Consider the following 13,854-nt stretch of genomic DNA (forward strand, 5'->3'; position numbering starts at 1 on the left):
ACTTCAGTAAATTTTTTTAAATGCCTTTATCAGTCTTTAATTCTAGTACCTGACCAATCTCTTCATTCTTCTCTACCTGGTGTCGTGCTCAGTAGTTCAGTCGTGTTCGACTCTGCGATCCTATGGATTGTAGCCCTCCAGGCTCCTCTGTCCACAGGACTCTCCAGGCAAGAATGTTGGAGTGGGCTGCCCCTTCCTCCTTCAGGTTATCCTCCCGACCCAGGGACTGAACCCACATCTCCTGCATCTCCTGCACTGGCAGGTGGATTCTTTACCATTCTGTACCACTGATCCACCTGGGAAGCCCAGGCATATCCCAGAGCAAACTCAGTGAATGAAGCTGTAAAAACTCTATCTGATCACAATTTCCAGATGGTCTGATTTGTGGAATTGAAAAAACTGCCAGAAAGGATAAAATGCATTTCCTCCAAAAGTATCTTTTTACCTGAATTTTGGATATAGCTTAAGAATCAAATAATTCAAAGTTGTAACATATGGCAAAAGCTCTGTAAATCATTCTCATTCCAGTCCCCAATCTCTGATCCTGATCCATCTGCTATACCAATCTTTTATTTAAATGTATTTTCCCCTGATTAATTATAACGAGTATACAGGCGTAGTGAAAAAATTAAACATATATATTAGAAAGTTAAATTTATCCATAATTGTCCTACACCCCAAATATAGCCAATCTATGATCTTGATGTTCACATTTTAACTCTCACTTTTTGTGACATATTTATCTCACATGTATGTATTATATATATATATATATATATATATACAACTCTTGCATAGTACATTATACATATGCATAAATAAAGATACATTTTTAATTGACTCAGAGGTTAAAGCGTCTGCCTGCAATGCGGGAGATCTGGGTTTGATCCCTGGGTCAGGAAGGTCCCCTGGAGAGCGAAATGGCAACCCACTCCAGTATTCTTGCCTGGAGAATCCCATGGAGGAGCTTGATGGGCTACAGTCCACGGGTTCGCAGAGAGTTGGACATGACTGAACGACTTCATTTCACTTCACTTCTTCAAACTTGCTAAAATTGCATCACATTATTGTGTCCTTTTAAATTTACCATTACAGGGTTATTAAAATATATTTATTCTGTGCTTAGCCCTTATTGTATCCTTATGTCTATCATACTAGCTGGCACATGGTAAGCACACAATCCAGACTACTGAATAAAATAATCATAAAAGTAATCAAATAAAAATTAAAGTAATGAGATACAACCTTTTTCCATTAAAATCTACAGATATTGCTATCTTGTTGTAAATATGACATTTTTACACATGATTTTAGATTGAACTATATGTAACTAACTGCCAATTTTTATAGCTTAAAATGTCATTATTTTATATGATTGTATTGTCAAATTGCAGGGGTGCAATTTTCCAACAAGTTCAAAAATATTTTTCAAATCGAAATTCAAAGAACTGAAAGCAGCTAAAACCCTCAAGAAAATAAATGAGCAAATAAATGTTGAAGTATTTAAAAATCAAATTTTAGCTAGCAAATTAGAAATTACATTTCAATATAACATCAATTTTATCAAGTCTCTGAAGTGAAGTGAAGTCGCGCAGTCATGTCTGACTCTTTGCGACCCCATGTACTGTAGCCCACCAGGCTCCTCCATCCATGGAATTTTCTAGAGTAGGAATTTTCTCTACTGGAGTAGGTTGCCATTTCCTTCTCCAGGGGATCTTCCTGACTCAGGGATCGAATCCAGGTCTCCAACGTTGTGGGTAGATGCTTTACCGTCTGAGCCACCGGGGAATCCCAATCAAGTCTCTAGGCACATATATATAAATGTGCTAACATTAACATACCCAACACTTTTTAGCCCATAACCTTTACTTATAAACCATTTCTTGCTAGTTATTTCAAAGACAACTAGTCTCCAGTTATTTCAAAGAATCCCTAGAAAGGTCTGATAACAGTTTATCAGTAGTCTTCTTTAACATTTTAATTCTCCCTACTCCGCCCTGGCCAGAGAGAGAGAGAGAGAAAAGAAAAAGCAATGTCAACACTTTGGTACAGAGCATAATAGTGTGTCTGGAATAAGCCATGCCCTTTCCCAGTGGCTGTTTCGGGCATATTGCAGCCAAACCTGCAAAAGTCTTAAGTTACAAACTTCCCTCTGCCTGATATTTTTATGATGTCTATTTGTGTCCCATATAGAATTCAGAGAAATTATCTTATCCCTAAGCTTCGCTCCATTAACAATTTCTTAATGACCAGTGTTCCTTCATCTACTTGCAAATCTGTCTCCCCGGGGCTCAGCTCTGAACCACACATTCAGGATGAGGGATTGTTCTACTTCACTATGCTTCATTGCTCTGAGAATAAACCATTCTAATTAAGGCTTGCTCACTGGTACATTAACCAAATGCTGCAAAACATACGACTGGGATTTGCAGCCCCACCACTTCATCATACAGTCAGAATCTGAAAGCCATTTTAGACTTAACAGGATCTGAGGAATTGTTAGACAATGGATTTAACAGTCTGATATAATGCTGTGTGTACAATAAGGTAGATGTAGATTTGATTTGCTCTGAATGGTGAGACTTTGGGTAATTTTATTATCTTTTATACTTTTCCTTTTCTGATTACCTACAACAAAATCTGCTCCTTTTAATGAAACAAAATACAGTGTTAATTAAAGTCCTGGAGATGTATGTTGCTGATGGTTGCACAACAATGTGAATGTATCAATAAATTTTATGTTTGGTATATTTGACCACTATACAATTTTTTAAATATTAAATAAGTAAACAATGTTTAAAAACCTAATGACTCTGAAAAAGTCAAGCCAAAGAGTTTGGACTCAAGAAGATAGTGATTTGATTAAACTTTGTATAGATATTTTATTGATAAATGTTTTATGGCAACATTTTTCACATACTTTCTAGGCTAACTTAGAAATCATGAAGACACTCTTGCAAGAGTGTACTGTTAATATTACAATGGATTAATTTATAAATTGAAATTTTTTTCTCAGGAATTATGTAAAGATATCCCATCTGTGTGGAGTAATTTAGAAGACAGCCTAAAGGTACAGGGATAAGTTAGCTCACTATTTCTATTATTCAGTCTGGTATATGACAAAGGTTTTTAGATATTTGCTCAAGTCCTTGATTTTGAGCTCGTATGTATTATCATCTATGAATTTCTTTACCTTCAAATCTGCCCAAGTGTCAAAGATTACTTATATTTTCCATACCTGTAAGTAAGGAAAATATGTATCTGATTGTATCACTGAGCAACAAAGGGCTCAGTTTTGTTCTGGAGCTGCTTTATTACTTGTTAGAGGGAATCAACTGTGCATATTTCTTCTCAACTTCTGTCAGTGATGTTACTTCGGTAGCCTGAAATCATAGTAGGAATATTTGCACCACAGAAATCTGCAAATGCTAGAAATCATGAATTTTGCTTTGTTCTGTTTATTTTTTCTTTAGAGAGACTGTGGTTAAACATTTCAGTTCAGTTCAGTTCAGTTCAGTCACTCAGTCGTGTCCGACTCTTTGCGACCCCATGAATCACAGCACGCCAGGCCTCCCTGTCCATCACCAACTCCCAGAGTTCACCCAAACTCATGTCCATCGAGCTGGTGATACCATCCAGCAATTTCATCCTCTGTCGTCCCCTTCTCCTCCTGTCCCCAATCCCTCCCAGCATCAGGGTCTTTTCCAATGAGTCAACTCTTTGCATGAGGTGGCCAAAGTACTGGAGTTTCAGCTTTAGCATCATTCCTTCCAAAGAACACCCAAGGCTGATCTCCTTTAGAGTGGACTTGTTGGGTCTCCTTGCAGTCCAAGGGACTCTCAAGAGTCTTCTCCAACACCACAGTTCAAAAGCATCAGTTCTTCGGTGCTCAGCTTTCCAGCACACAAATCACTATACTTGTAGTCACTCACTCAGAAAGTATTTCTTAAGTACCTTGCAAGTATTAATGCTGTATAGAAAGAGGGCACACTGGGATAAACAAGATGGACATGCCCCCTACTCTAATGAAACTAATTAATATCTCCACTTGAACCCCTTGGCTGTATTCCATAGTCCTAAATCGAACAATCTATTGGACTTCATCATTTGAATGTTTAATAGTCATCTCAGAATTCACATGCTTCAAACTGAGTTCCCTACATTCCTCCAAAGCTTACTCGCCCTACAGTCTTGAGGTCAGAACTCTTGGAAGTATTCTCAGCTCATCTCTTCTTTCATACTCTGTGTCTAATCAATTAGCAAATCTAATCGCTTTTACTTTCAAAATATATATGGAATCTAATCACTCCTTAAGATGTCTACTATTGCCTCCCTACTCCAAGTCAATCTTGTTTCTCACCTAAGAGTTTTCTCAGAGGATGAGATGGTTGGATGGCATCACCAACTTGATAGACATGAGTTTGAGCAAGCTCTGGGAATTGGTGATGAACAGGGAAGCCTGGCCTGCTGCAGTCCACAGGGTCGCAAAGAGTTGGACACGACTGAGCGACTGAACCAAACTGAACAGTTTTCTCTACCCCTGCTCTTGTTTCCCTTTCTCAATGCAACTATCAAAGTGATCCTGTAATGAGTCAGATCATTTATCCCCTCTGCAAATCCTCCAATGGCTCCTCGGTTCTCTCAGGGTAGAAATCAAAGTTCTTACAATGGTCTATAAGATTTTATGATAACCGGTCCTTTGTTACTCTCTGATCTTATCTCCTACTACTCACCATGTCACAGCTCATCTCTAGACTCCTCTGTTACATCAATATACTAAACATGTTTCAGCCTCAGGATCTTACACTCTGTGCGAAACACTCTTCCTCCAGACAACCACCTGTACTACTCTGGACCTTGAGCACCCTGTTGTTTTAATTGCCTTAAATTTTTCTTTGCCACATGTATCTGTATCTCCTTCTAAAATACTATATAATCAGCTCATCTCTATGGAGTAAAAAATAATAGCGTCTATGGTAACTATGAGAACACATAGCAGGGGAAAGCACTTTTATAGTGTTAGGGCAGAAAAACACAGAAATGTAGAAGCATTTTTTTTCACATGGTGATCACCTTTATTTGGGAAACGCTGATTTTTTTTAAATTGGGATATAGTTGCTTTACAATGTTGTACAACATAGTGAATTAGCTATATGCATACATACATTGGCTACTTCTTGTTCTTTCCTTCCGCCCCAACCCCGTCCTGGCCATCATCAAAAAATCTACAAACAATAAATGCTGGAGAGGGTGTGGAGAAAATGAAACCTTCTTGCACTGGTGGTGGGGATGTAAATTGATACTGTCACTGTGAAGAACAGTATGGAGGTTCCTCAAAAAAATAAAAATAGAACTGTCACATGGCCCAGCAATCCCACTACTGGGAATATATCTAGAAACATTTTTAAAGTTATTTTACAAAAGTATAGAAAATTTCTGCTAGTAAATTTGCTATGAGTAGTTACTTTTTAAATAAAAATGAAACACTTAAAATAACTATACAGCTTAATACGTAACGATCATATTAAACTGAATTATCTATAAAGAAAAAGATTAGATTTTCAAATGAGCAAAGGGAACAATTCTGAAGAAATTAAAATACAAATGGAATGTTTATGCTGCATAAGTACTCTTAATCACAATTCAGAATTCTTAGATGAATAAACTTAACTGAATTTAAAAGACGTCACAGTACCATATGTCACAGTACCATAGTTTTAAACCTTCAAACTAAATGGATATATGAAGGCTATTTTCTCCATTAAGTTAACTACATGGCATAAAATAAATTCAAAATTCTTAAACATCCTTCTTGTTTCATTAACTTAAAATGTTTTACCCCAAAAATATAAATATTGTCAATATCTCTTCAACAAAAATTAACATAATCTAAATTTCATGTTGAGGGCTCTGATATTTCTGAAACAAAACTGTATAATAATATTTTTAAAATAATAGCTTACAAAGTTTTTCTATATAAGAAATTACCGACAAAAATCCCCACTGACTAGTCAGAAAACCATTGCAGAGACTATCTTTAATGAAAATGAATGAAATGGGTCTCCTTAGAAACATATAAAAGGATACCATTTTAAAGTTTTAGCAGCTCAAAAATAGAACACATATGCCAAACACACACACATATGCAACAGATTCTATGCATCCACAATTCTATATGTGAACTCCTTGCTTTGCACAAATTTCAATTAACCAAGATTATTTAGTTATATATTTATACATTTATTTGTAATATAGTAATATAACATGCATAATAGTTATATGTGTATATATATATATATATATATATAAAATAATACTGTGCCCCTCAAGAGCAAGCTCAAGTTTTTGTTACCATGTCATATTAACTGTACCTGCATAAAGAAAAGCCGTTAGCTCTTCAGTCCATGACTTGTTCCACAAATAACATACGCACTTCATAATCAGTGGTCAATCATATTCCCACTTTTCAAAATCTGTTACTTACTGGTCACTGCTAATCTGTTAGTTGGTGCATGCACACACAGCAAAGCACACAGCTGCACTGCCGCATTGTCTTTCAGTGATAAACTCAAATGACATCTTAGAAAAATGGCTAATCAAAAGAAAGACTTGCCAACAAAGAAGAGGGTGTCGTGAAGAAATAAAAAAGTATTAACACCAAAAGTGAAATTCAAGCTCAATATAGGTGAAGATAAAGAAGAACAGCTGCATATGTGAATGTTGACAGTCACTTAACAAGATACTCAAAGTATGCAGCCAGGGGAAATTAGTAAAGGTGAATTTATCAACATAAATGAGGAAAATGATACTGACAAATGAGGAAGATGTCTGAGAGAAAGAGACACTGGCAAACGTCGTCATATTAAAAAACAAAACCAAACCTCTCAGAGATATTTCAACACTTTCGAAGTTCAAGAATAAAATGTTGAAGTCAATTCAAACTCACAAAGGTATAAAAAAATATATTGGCTCTGTATATGTTATATGAAAGAATAAGGTAAACAATATTCAAATTCAGGACTTTTTTTTTCCTAAAGAGTTTATTTTAGAGAAAGTTTTGGTTAACAGCAAAATTGAGGAGAAGGTACAGAGATTTCCTATATATCCTCTGCCCATCCCCCTTATGCACAGCCTCCCTGTTATCAACATCTCCCACTGGACTGGTACACTTGTTAGCACTGATGAACCTATACTGACTCATCATAATCACCCAAAGCCTGTCATTTACATTAGGCTTCACTTTTGGTATTATACATTCAATGAATGCAGGCAAATGTATAATGATATGTATCTACCATTATGGTCTCCTCCAGAGTATTTTCACGGCCCTGAAAATTCTCTGTGTTTTGCCTATTCACCCTATTCCCTTGAATCCCTAGCAAATACTGATCATCTTATTGTGTCCATAGTTTCATCTTTTCCGTAATCATATAGTTGGAATCAGTGTGTAGCCTCTTTCAGATTGCATCTTTCACTTATCAATTATGGATTTAATGTTGTTAATGCTTTTTCATGGCTTGATATCAAATTCTTTTTAGCAGTGAACAATATTTCCTTATCTGATGAACCGTAGTTTATTTATTCATTCATCTAATGAAGGACATCTTCAGTGCTTCCAAGTTTTTGGCAGTTATGAATGAAACTGTGATAAACATCCATGTGCAGGGTTTTTTGTGAGGGAGGGACTGCTGTGGGGGGAGCTGTTGGGGGGCATAAGTCTTCAACTCCATTTGGTAAATATCAAGGAGCACAAGTGTTGGATTTTATGGTAAGAGTATGTTTGGTTTTTTAAGAAGCCAAACTATCTTCCAAGATGGCTGCACCATTTTGCATTCCCACTAGCAATGTATGAGAGTTTCTGTTGCTTCACATCCTTTCCAGCATCTGGTGGTGTGGGTTTTCACCATTCTAACTGATGTGTACTGGTATCTAATTTGTATTACCTGATGGTGTATGATGTGGAGCATATTTTTGTATGCTTATTTGCCACCTGTATATCTTCTTTGGTGAGGTGTCTGTTAAGGTTTTCGGAACCTTATATGTAAGTTAGCACAGAGATTCTTTCTTCAGCCATGCTCAGCCTACCAATTTTGTTTCTTTCTTTCTTAGGATTTCTGTCTCTCCACTTGCATTGCCCAGCAATTCTTACATGCTATCTACTTTATTATTAGAGCCCTTAGAACATTAATCCAGTTGTTTTAAATTCCCAGTATGATAATTCCAACATCCCTTCTATGACTGGTTCTGAAGATTGCTTGATCTCTTCAATTTTTCTGTGTGTCTTTTGGCATGCCTAGTACATTTTCTTGATAGCTAGTGTCCTTGCACTATTTATTGAAAAAAAAACTTTTTACCTCATTAAATTGCCTTGGATGTATATGTGCCAAAAGTCAATTGAACACAAATGTGTTTATTTCTAGACACTTGATATTTTTGATTTATTGATCTACATGACTATTTTATGCCAATACTACACTATCTTGATTACCGTAGCCCTGTAGTAAGTTTTGAAGTACAGAAAGTATAAGTTCTTCAACTTTTTATTTTTCAATATTTTTTGACTATTCTAAAAGAACTGCACTTCCAAATTACTTTTAGGGTAAGTTTTTAAAATTCTAGAATTAGAGTAAGAATTTTTATGAGGATTGTCTTAAGCCTTTCGATGAATTTGGAAAGCATTGTCAGTTCAACAATATTGAGTCTTCCAATCCATGGACACAGACTTCTGCTTATTGAGGTCTTCTTTAATTTCTTTCAACAATGATTTATAGTTTTCAATGTACAAGTATCAGTTATTTTTTTACATTTCTTCCTATATTTATTAAATTTCACTAAGTGTTACTTTTTTGTGATATTGAATACAATTTTTTGAAGTTCATTTTCAGATTGTTCATAACTAGTATCAGTTTAGTTCAGTCGCTCAGTCATGTCTGACTCTTTGCGACCCAATGGACTGTACCACACCAGACTTCCCTGTCTGTCACCAACTCCTGGAGCTTGCTCAAACACATGTCAATCGAGTCAGTGATGCCATCCAACCATCTCATCCTATGTCACCCCCTTCTCCTCCTGCCTTCAATCTTTCCCAGAATCAGGATCTCTTCAAATAAGTCAGTTCTTCGCATTAGGTGGCTAAAGTATTGGAGCTTCAGCTCCAGCATCAGTCCTTCCAATGAATATTCAGGACTGATTTCCTTTAGGATGGACTGGTTGGAACTCCTTGCAGTCCAACGGACTCTCAAGAGTCTTCTCCAACACCACAGTTCAAAAGCATCAATTCTTTGGCATTCAGCTTTCTTTATAGTCCAACTCTAACACCCATTCATGACTACTAGAAAAATCATGGCTTTGACTAGACAGACCTATGTTGGCAAAGCAATGTCTCTGCTTTTTAATATGCTATCTTGGTTTGTCATAACTTTCCTTCTAAGGAGCAAGCGTCTTTTAATTTCATGGCTGCAGTCACCATCTGAAGTGATTTTGGAGCCCAAGAAGATAAAGTCTGTCACTGTTTCCAGTTTCCCCATCTTATACCATGAAGAGATGGGACCAGATGCCATGATCTTAGTTTTTTGCATATTGAGTTTTAAGCCAGCTTTTACACTCTCCTCTTTCACTTTCATCAAAAGGCTCTTTAGTTCCTCTTCAGTTTCTGCCACAAGGGTGGTGTCATCTGCATATCTGAGGTTATTGATATTTCTCCCAGCAATCTTGATTCCAGCCTGTGCTTCATCCAGCCTGGCATTTTGCATGATGTACTCTGCGTAGAAGTTAAATAAGCAGGGTGGAAATATACAGCTCTGACATATTCCTTTCCCAATTTTGAACCAGTCCATTGTTCCATGTCCAGTTCTAACTGTTGCTTCTTGACCTGCATACAGATTTCTCATGAGACAGGAAGGTGGTTTGGTATTCCCATCTCTTGAAAGACTTTCCAGTTTGTTGTGATCCACATAGTCAAAGGCTTTGGCATAGTCAATAAAGCAGAAATAGATGTTTTTTCTGGAACTCTCTTGCTTTTTCCATGATCCAGCAGATGTTGGCAATTTGATCTCTGGTTTTGCTGCCTTTTCTAAATCCAGCTTGAACATCTGAAAGTTCTCGGTTCATGTACTGTTGAAACCTGGCTTGGAGAATTTTGGGCTTCCCTGGTGGCTCAGAGATTAGTGTCTGCCTGCAATGCAGGAGAGCCGGGTTCAGTCCCTGGGTCAGGAAGATCCCCTGGAGAAGGAAATGGCAACCCACTCCAGTACTCTTGCCTGGAAAATCCCATGGAGAGAGGAGCCTGGTAGGCTGCAATCCATGAGGTCGCAAAGAGTTAGACATGACTGAGTGACTTCACTTTTGCTAGTGTGTGAGATCCGTGAAATTGTGCAGTAGTTTGAGCATTCTTTGGCATTGCCATGAAAACTGACCTTTTCCAGTCCTGTGGCCACTGCTGAGTTTTCCACATTTGCTGGCATATTGAGTGCAGCACTTTCACAGCATCATCTTTTAGGATTTGAAATAGCTCAGCTGGAATTCCATCACCTCCACTAACTTTGCTCATAGTGATGCTTCCTAAGGCCCACTTGACTTCAGACTCCAGGATTCTGGCTCTAGGTGAGTGATCACACCATCATGGTTATCTGGGTCTTGGAGAACTTTTTTTTTTTTTTTTTTTTGTATGGTTCTTCTGTGTTTTCTTGCCTCCTTTTCTTTATATCTTCTGCTTCTGTTAGGTCCATACCATTTCTGTCCTTTATTGTGCCCATCTTTGCCTGAAATATTCCCTTGGTATCCTTAATTTTCTTGACGAGATCTCTAGTCTTTCCCATTCTGTTGTTTTCCTCTCTTTCTTTGCATTGATCGCTGAAGAAGGCTTTCTTGTTTCTCCTTGCTATTCTTTGGAACTCTGCATTCAGATGGATATGTCTTTCCTTTTCTCCTTTGTCTCTTTTTAGCTTCTCTTCTTTTTTCAGCTACTTGTGAGGCTCCTCAGACAACCATTTTGCCTTTTTGCATTTCTTTTTCTTGCGATGGTCTTGATCACTGCCTCCCGTACAATGTCATGAGCCTCTCTCCTAAGTTCTTCAGGCACCTGGTCTATCAGATCTAATCCCTTGACTCTATTTCTCACTTCCACTGTATAGTTGTAGTGATTTAATTTAAGTCATACCTGAATGGGCCTGTGGCTTTCACTACTTTCTTCCATTTAAGTCTGCATTTGAAAATAAGGAGTTCATGATCTGAGCCAGTCAGCTCCTGGTCTTGTTTTTGCTGACTGCATAGAGCTTCTCCATCTTTGGCTGCAAAGAATATAATCAGTCTGATTTTGGTGTTGACCATCTAGTGATATCCATGTGTAGAGTTATCTTTTGTGTTGTTGGAAGAGGGTGTTTGCTATGACCAGTGCATTCTCTTGCAAAACTCTATTAGTCTTTGCCCCACTTCATTTTGTACTCCAAGGCCAAACTTGCTTGTTATCCAGGTATCTCTTGACTTCCTACTTTTGCATTCCAGTCCCCTATGATGGAAAGGATATCTTTGTTTGATGTTAGTTCTAGGAGGTTTGTAGGTCATCATAGAACTGTTCAACTTCAGTTTCTTCAGGATTAGTGGTTGGGGCACAAACTTAGATTACTGTGTTACTGAATGGCTTGCCTTGGAAATGAACACAGATCATTCTGTCATTTTTGAGACTGCACCCAAGTACTGCATTTAGGACTCTTTTGTTGACTATGAGGGCTACCCCATTTCTTCTAAGGGATTCTTGCCCACAGTAATAGATGTAATTGTGTTTCTATATACTAGTTATGTCTTGCCCATATCTACCACTAGTGGGGGCAAGACATAACTAGTATATAGACATACAGTTGATTGAACCTGTATCCTGTGACCATGCTGATTTTATGTATTAATTTTAATAAGCGTTGAGTTTTGCGGATTCCTGAGGATTTTCAATTGGGGTAGGCAATGGAAATATGGAAGATCATTTCATCTGCTAAGAAAAACAGTATTATTTCTGCCAGTATTACTCCCGTCAGTAATAAATACAGTATTCCTGTTGAATCTGGATGTCTTTTCTTTCTTTCTTTGAAGCTGTTATTGTTGCTATTGTTTGCTATTATTTTCATAGCTGATTTTTCTTTTTAATTATATATTCATGATACCTTATTAAGTTGAGTACAGATTTTTCAATGATATAAAAACAATTTTTTAAACTACCTCCATTCATTCATTAATTTAGTCATATAATAAACATGTTGTTTAATTGCTAAATTGTGTTGGACTCTTGTGACCCAATGGACTGTGGCCCACTAGGCTTATTCTGTCCATGGGACTTCCCAGGCAAGAATACTGGAGTGGGTTTCCATTTCCTGCTCCAGGGATTTCCCGATCCAGGGATCAAATCTACATATTCTGCATTGGCAGGTGAGTGTTTGACCACTGAGCCACCAGGGAAGCCCCAATAAATATGTTATGGGTGCCAAATATGTGCAGTATTATCCCAGATGTTATGAATATATTTATAATCTAAGTATATATCCAAGAATGGGCTTCTCCAGTGGCTCAGAGGTAAAGAATCTGCCTGCAATGCAGTCAACACAGGAGACTTGGGTTCGACTTCTGGGTAAGGAAGATCCCCTGGAGGAGGGCATGGGAAGCCACTCCAGAAATCCTGCCTGGAGAATCCTATGGACAGAAGATCCTGGTGGGCTATTGTCCACAGGGTTGCAAGGAGTCGGACATGACTGTAGCGACTGAGCATGAGCATGATATCCAAGACTATATTATTCTTCTAGTTTCAGTTCAGTTCAGTCGCTCAGTTGTGTCCGACTCTTTGCAATGGTTATCTATTCCTCTTTTCTTCTATTTGCACAGTGAAGTAAGCACTTACATCATCACAACTTAAATTACCTGAAGATGTAGAAGTCCTTATGCTTGATTGACAACACCATCTCTCTAATGTTAAAGATAACAGAGTGGAATTGCCACAGGCCACTTCAAAAAGGAGTTTAAGATGGTATAGATCCATATTAAACAAAATTGAGGGAAATTAATTCCCATTGCACCCAAAGAACTTACGGAGTCTCCAAGTATAACACTGAACATTTCTATTTAATCATTGAACCATTGAGCACTAGTTGCCCTGATTGAGGGTGCAAAGACCTTACTACTCTCCATACAGGAAACTGTCTAAAGGAGAGATTTGAAAGAGAAATGACCTATAATACACTACCTTGATTAAATAGTTTCTGTGAGGAGCTACGATAATATCAAAAGAAATTTTTTTAATCCTTAGGTCAGAATTTTGGCATGAACTTATTTTTCTTTCCACTCTATTCACAACTAGCTAAGAACTACATTAGATGAGTTATCTTTGCTTGGTTTCATCTCAAGCTTACCACAGCAGCTTGGTTTTTAAGTTTCAAGTGTTAATTTAATTGTACTCAACATAGTTTTAGAGTGATTTGAGGGTCTACTGTGCCTGATATTATCTAAGTCTCCTTGTATACACTATGTAATTTAATGTCATTTTTACCACATAATTATACTCTACATTATGTTTATTATTCCCATTTAGCAAAGTAAAGAAACCTAAGTGACTTAATGACTGAACAGAAAGCTATTCCTTTTTAATTTTGGTTTGTTTTATTTGTGTAATGTTAATCCATGTTGTGTTTCAGTATGATACAGATTCTGTATCTGTGACTCCAGTCAGATATCCAGCAGTACAAATTAGCTTCAAGTTACACATATTGAACAAAAGACAGATGTTGAGCAAGCAAGGAGGGGAGGGGAGGTGCGGGGCCCAGGAGGAGAGGGAAAGAAAAGAAACAAAGAATTGAACATGCATGCAGGTTTTCCATA

The 13,854-nt window shown here is 37.4% G+C and overlaps 1 protein-coding gene across 1 annotated transcript in view; it reads left to right on the forward strand.

Annotated features, from left to right (window-relative positions):
* The window catches only part of TACR3 (tachykinin receptor 3), a 69,060-nt gene that overhangs the window by 6,249 nt on the left and 48,957 nt on the right, over window positions 1-13,854 (forward strand). The gene's annotated exons all lie outside the window — the stretch shown is intronic.

This window comes from Ovis canadensis, chromosome 6 (assembly GCF_042477335.2).
Source record: "Ovis canadensis isolate MfBH-ARS-UI-01 breed Bighorn chromosome 6, ARS-UI_OviCan_v2, whole genome shotgun sequence".
NCBI lineage: Eukaryota > Metazoa > Chordata > Mammalia > Artiodactyla > Bovidae > Ovis > Ovis canadensis.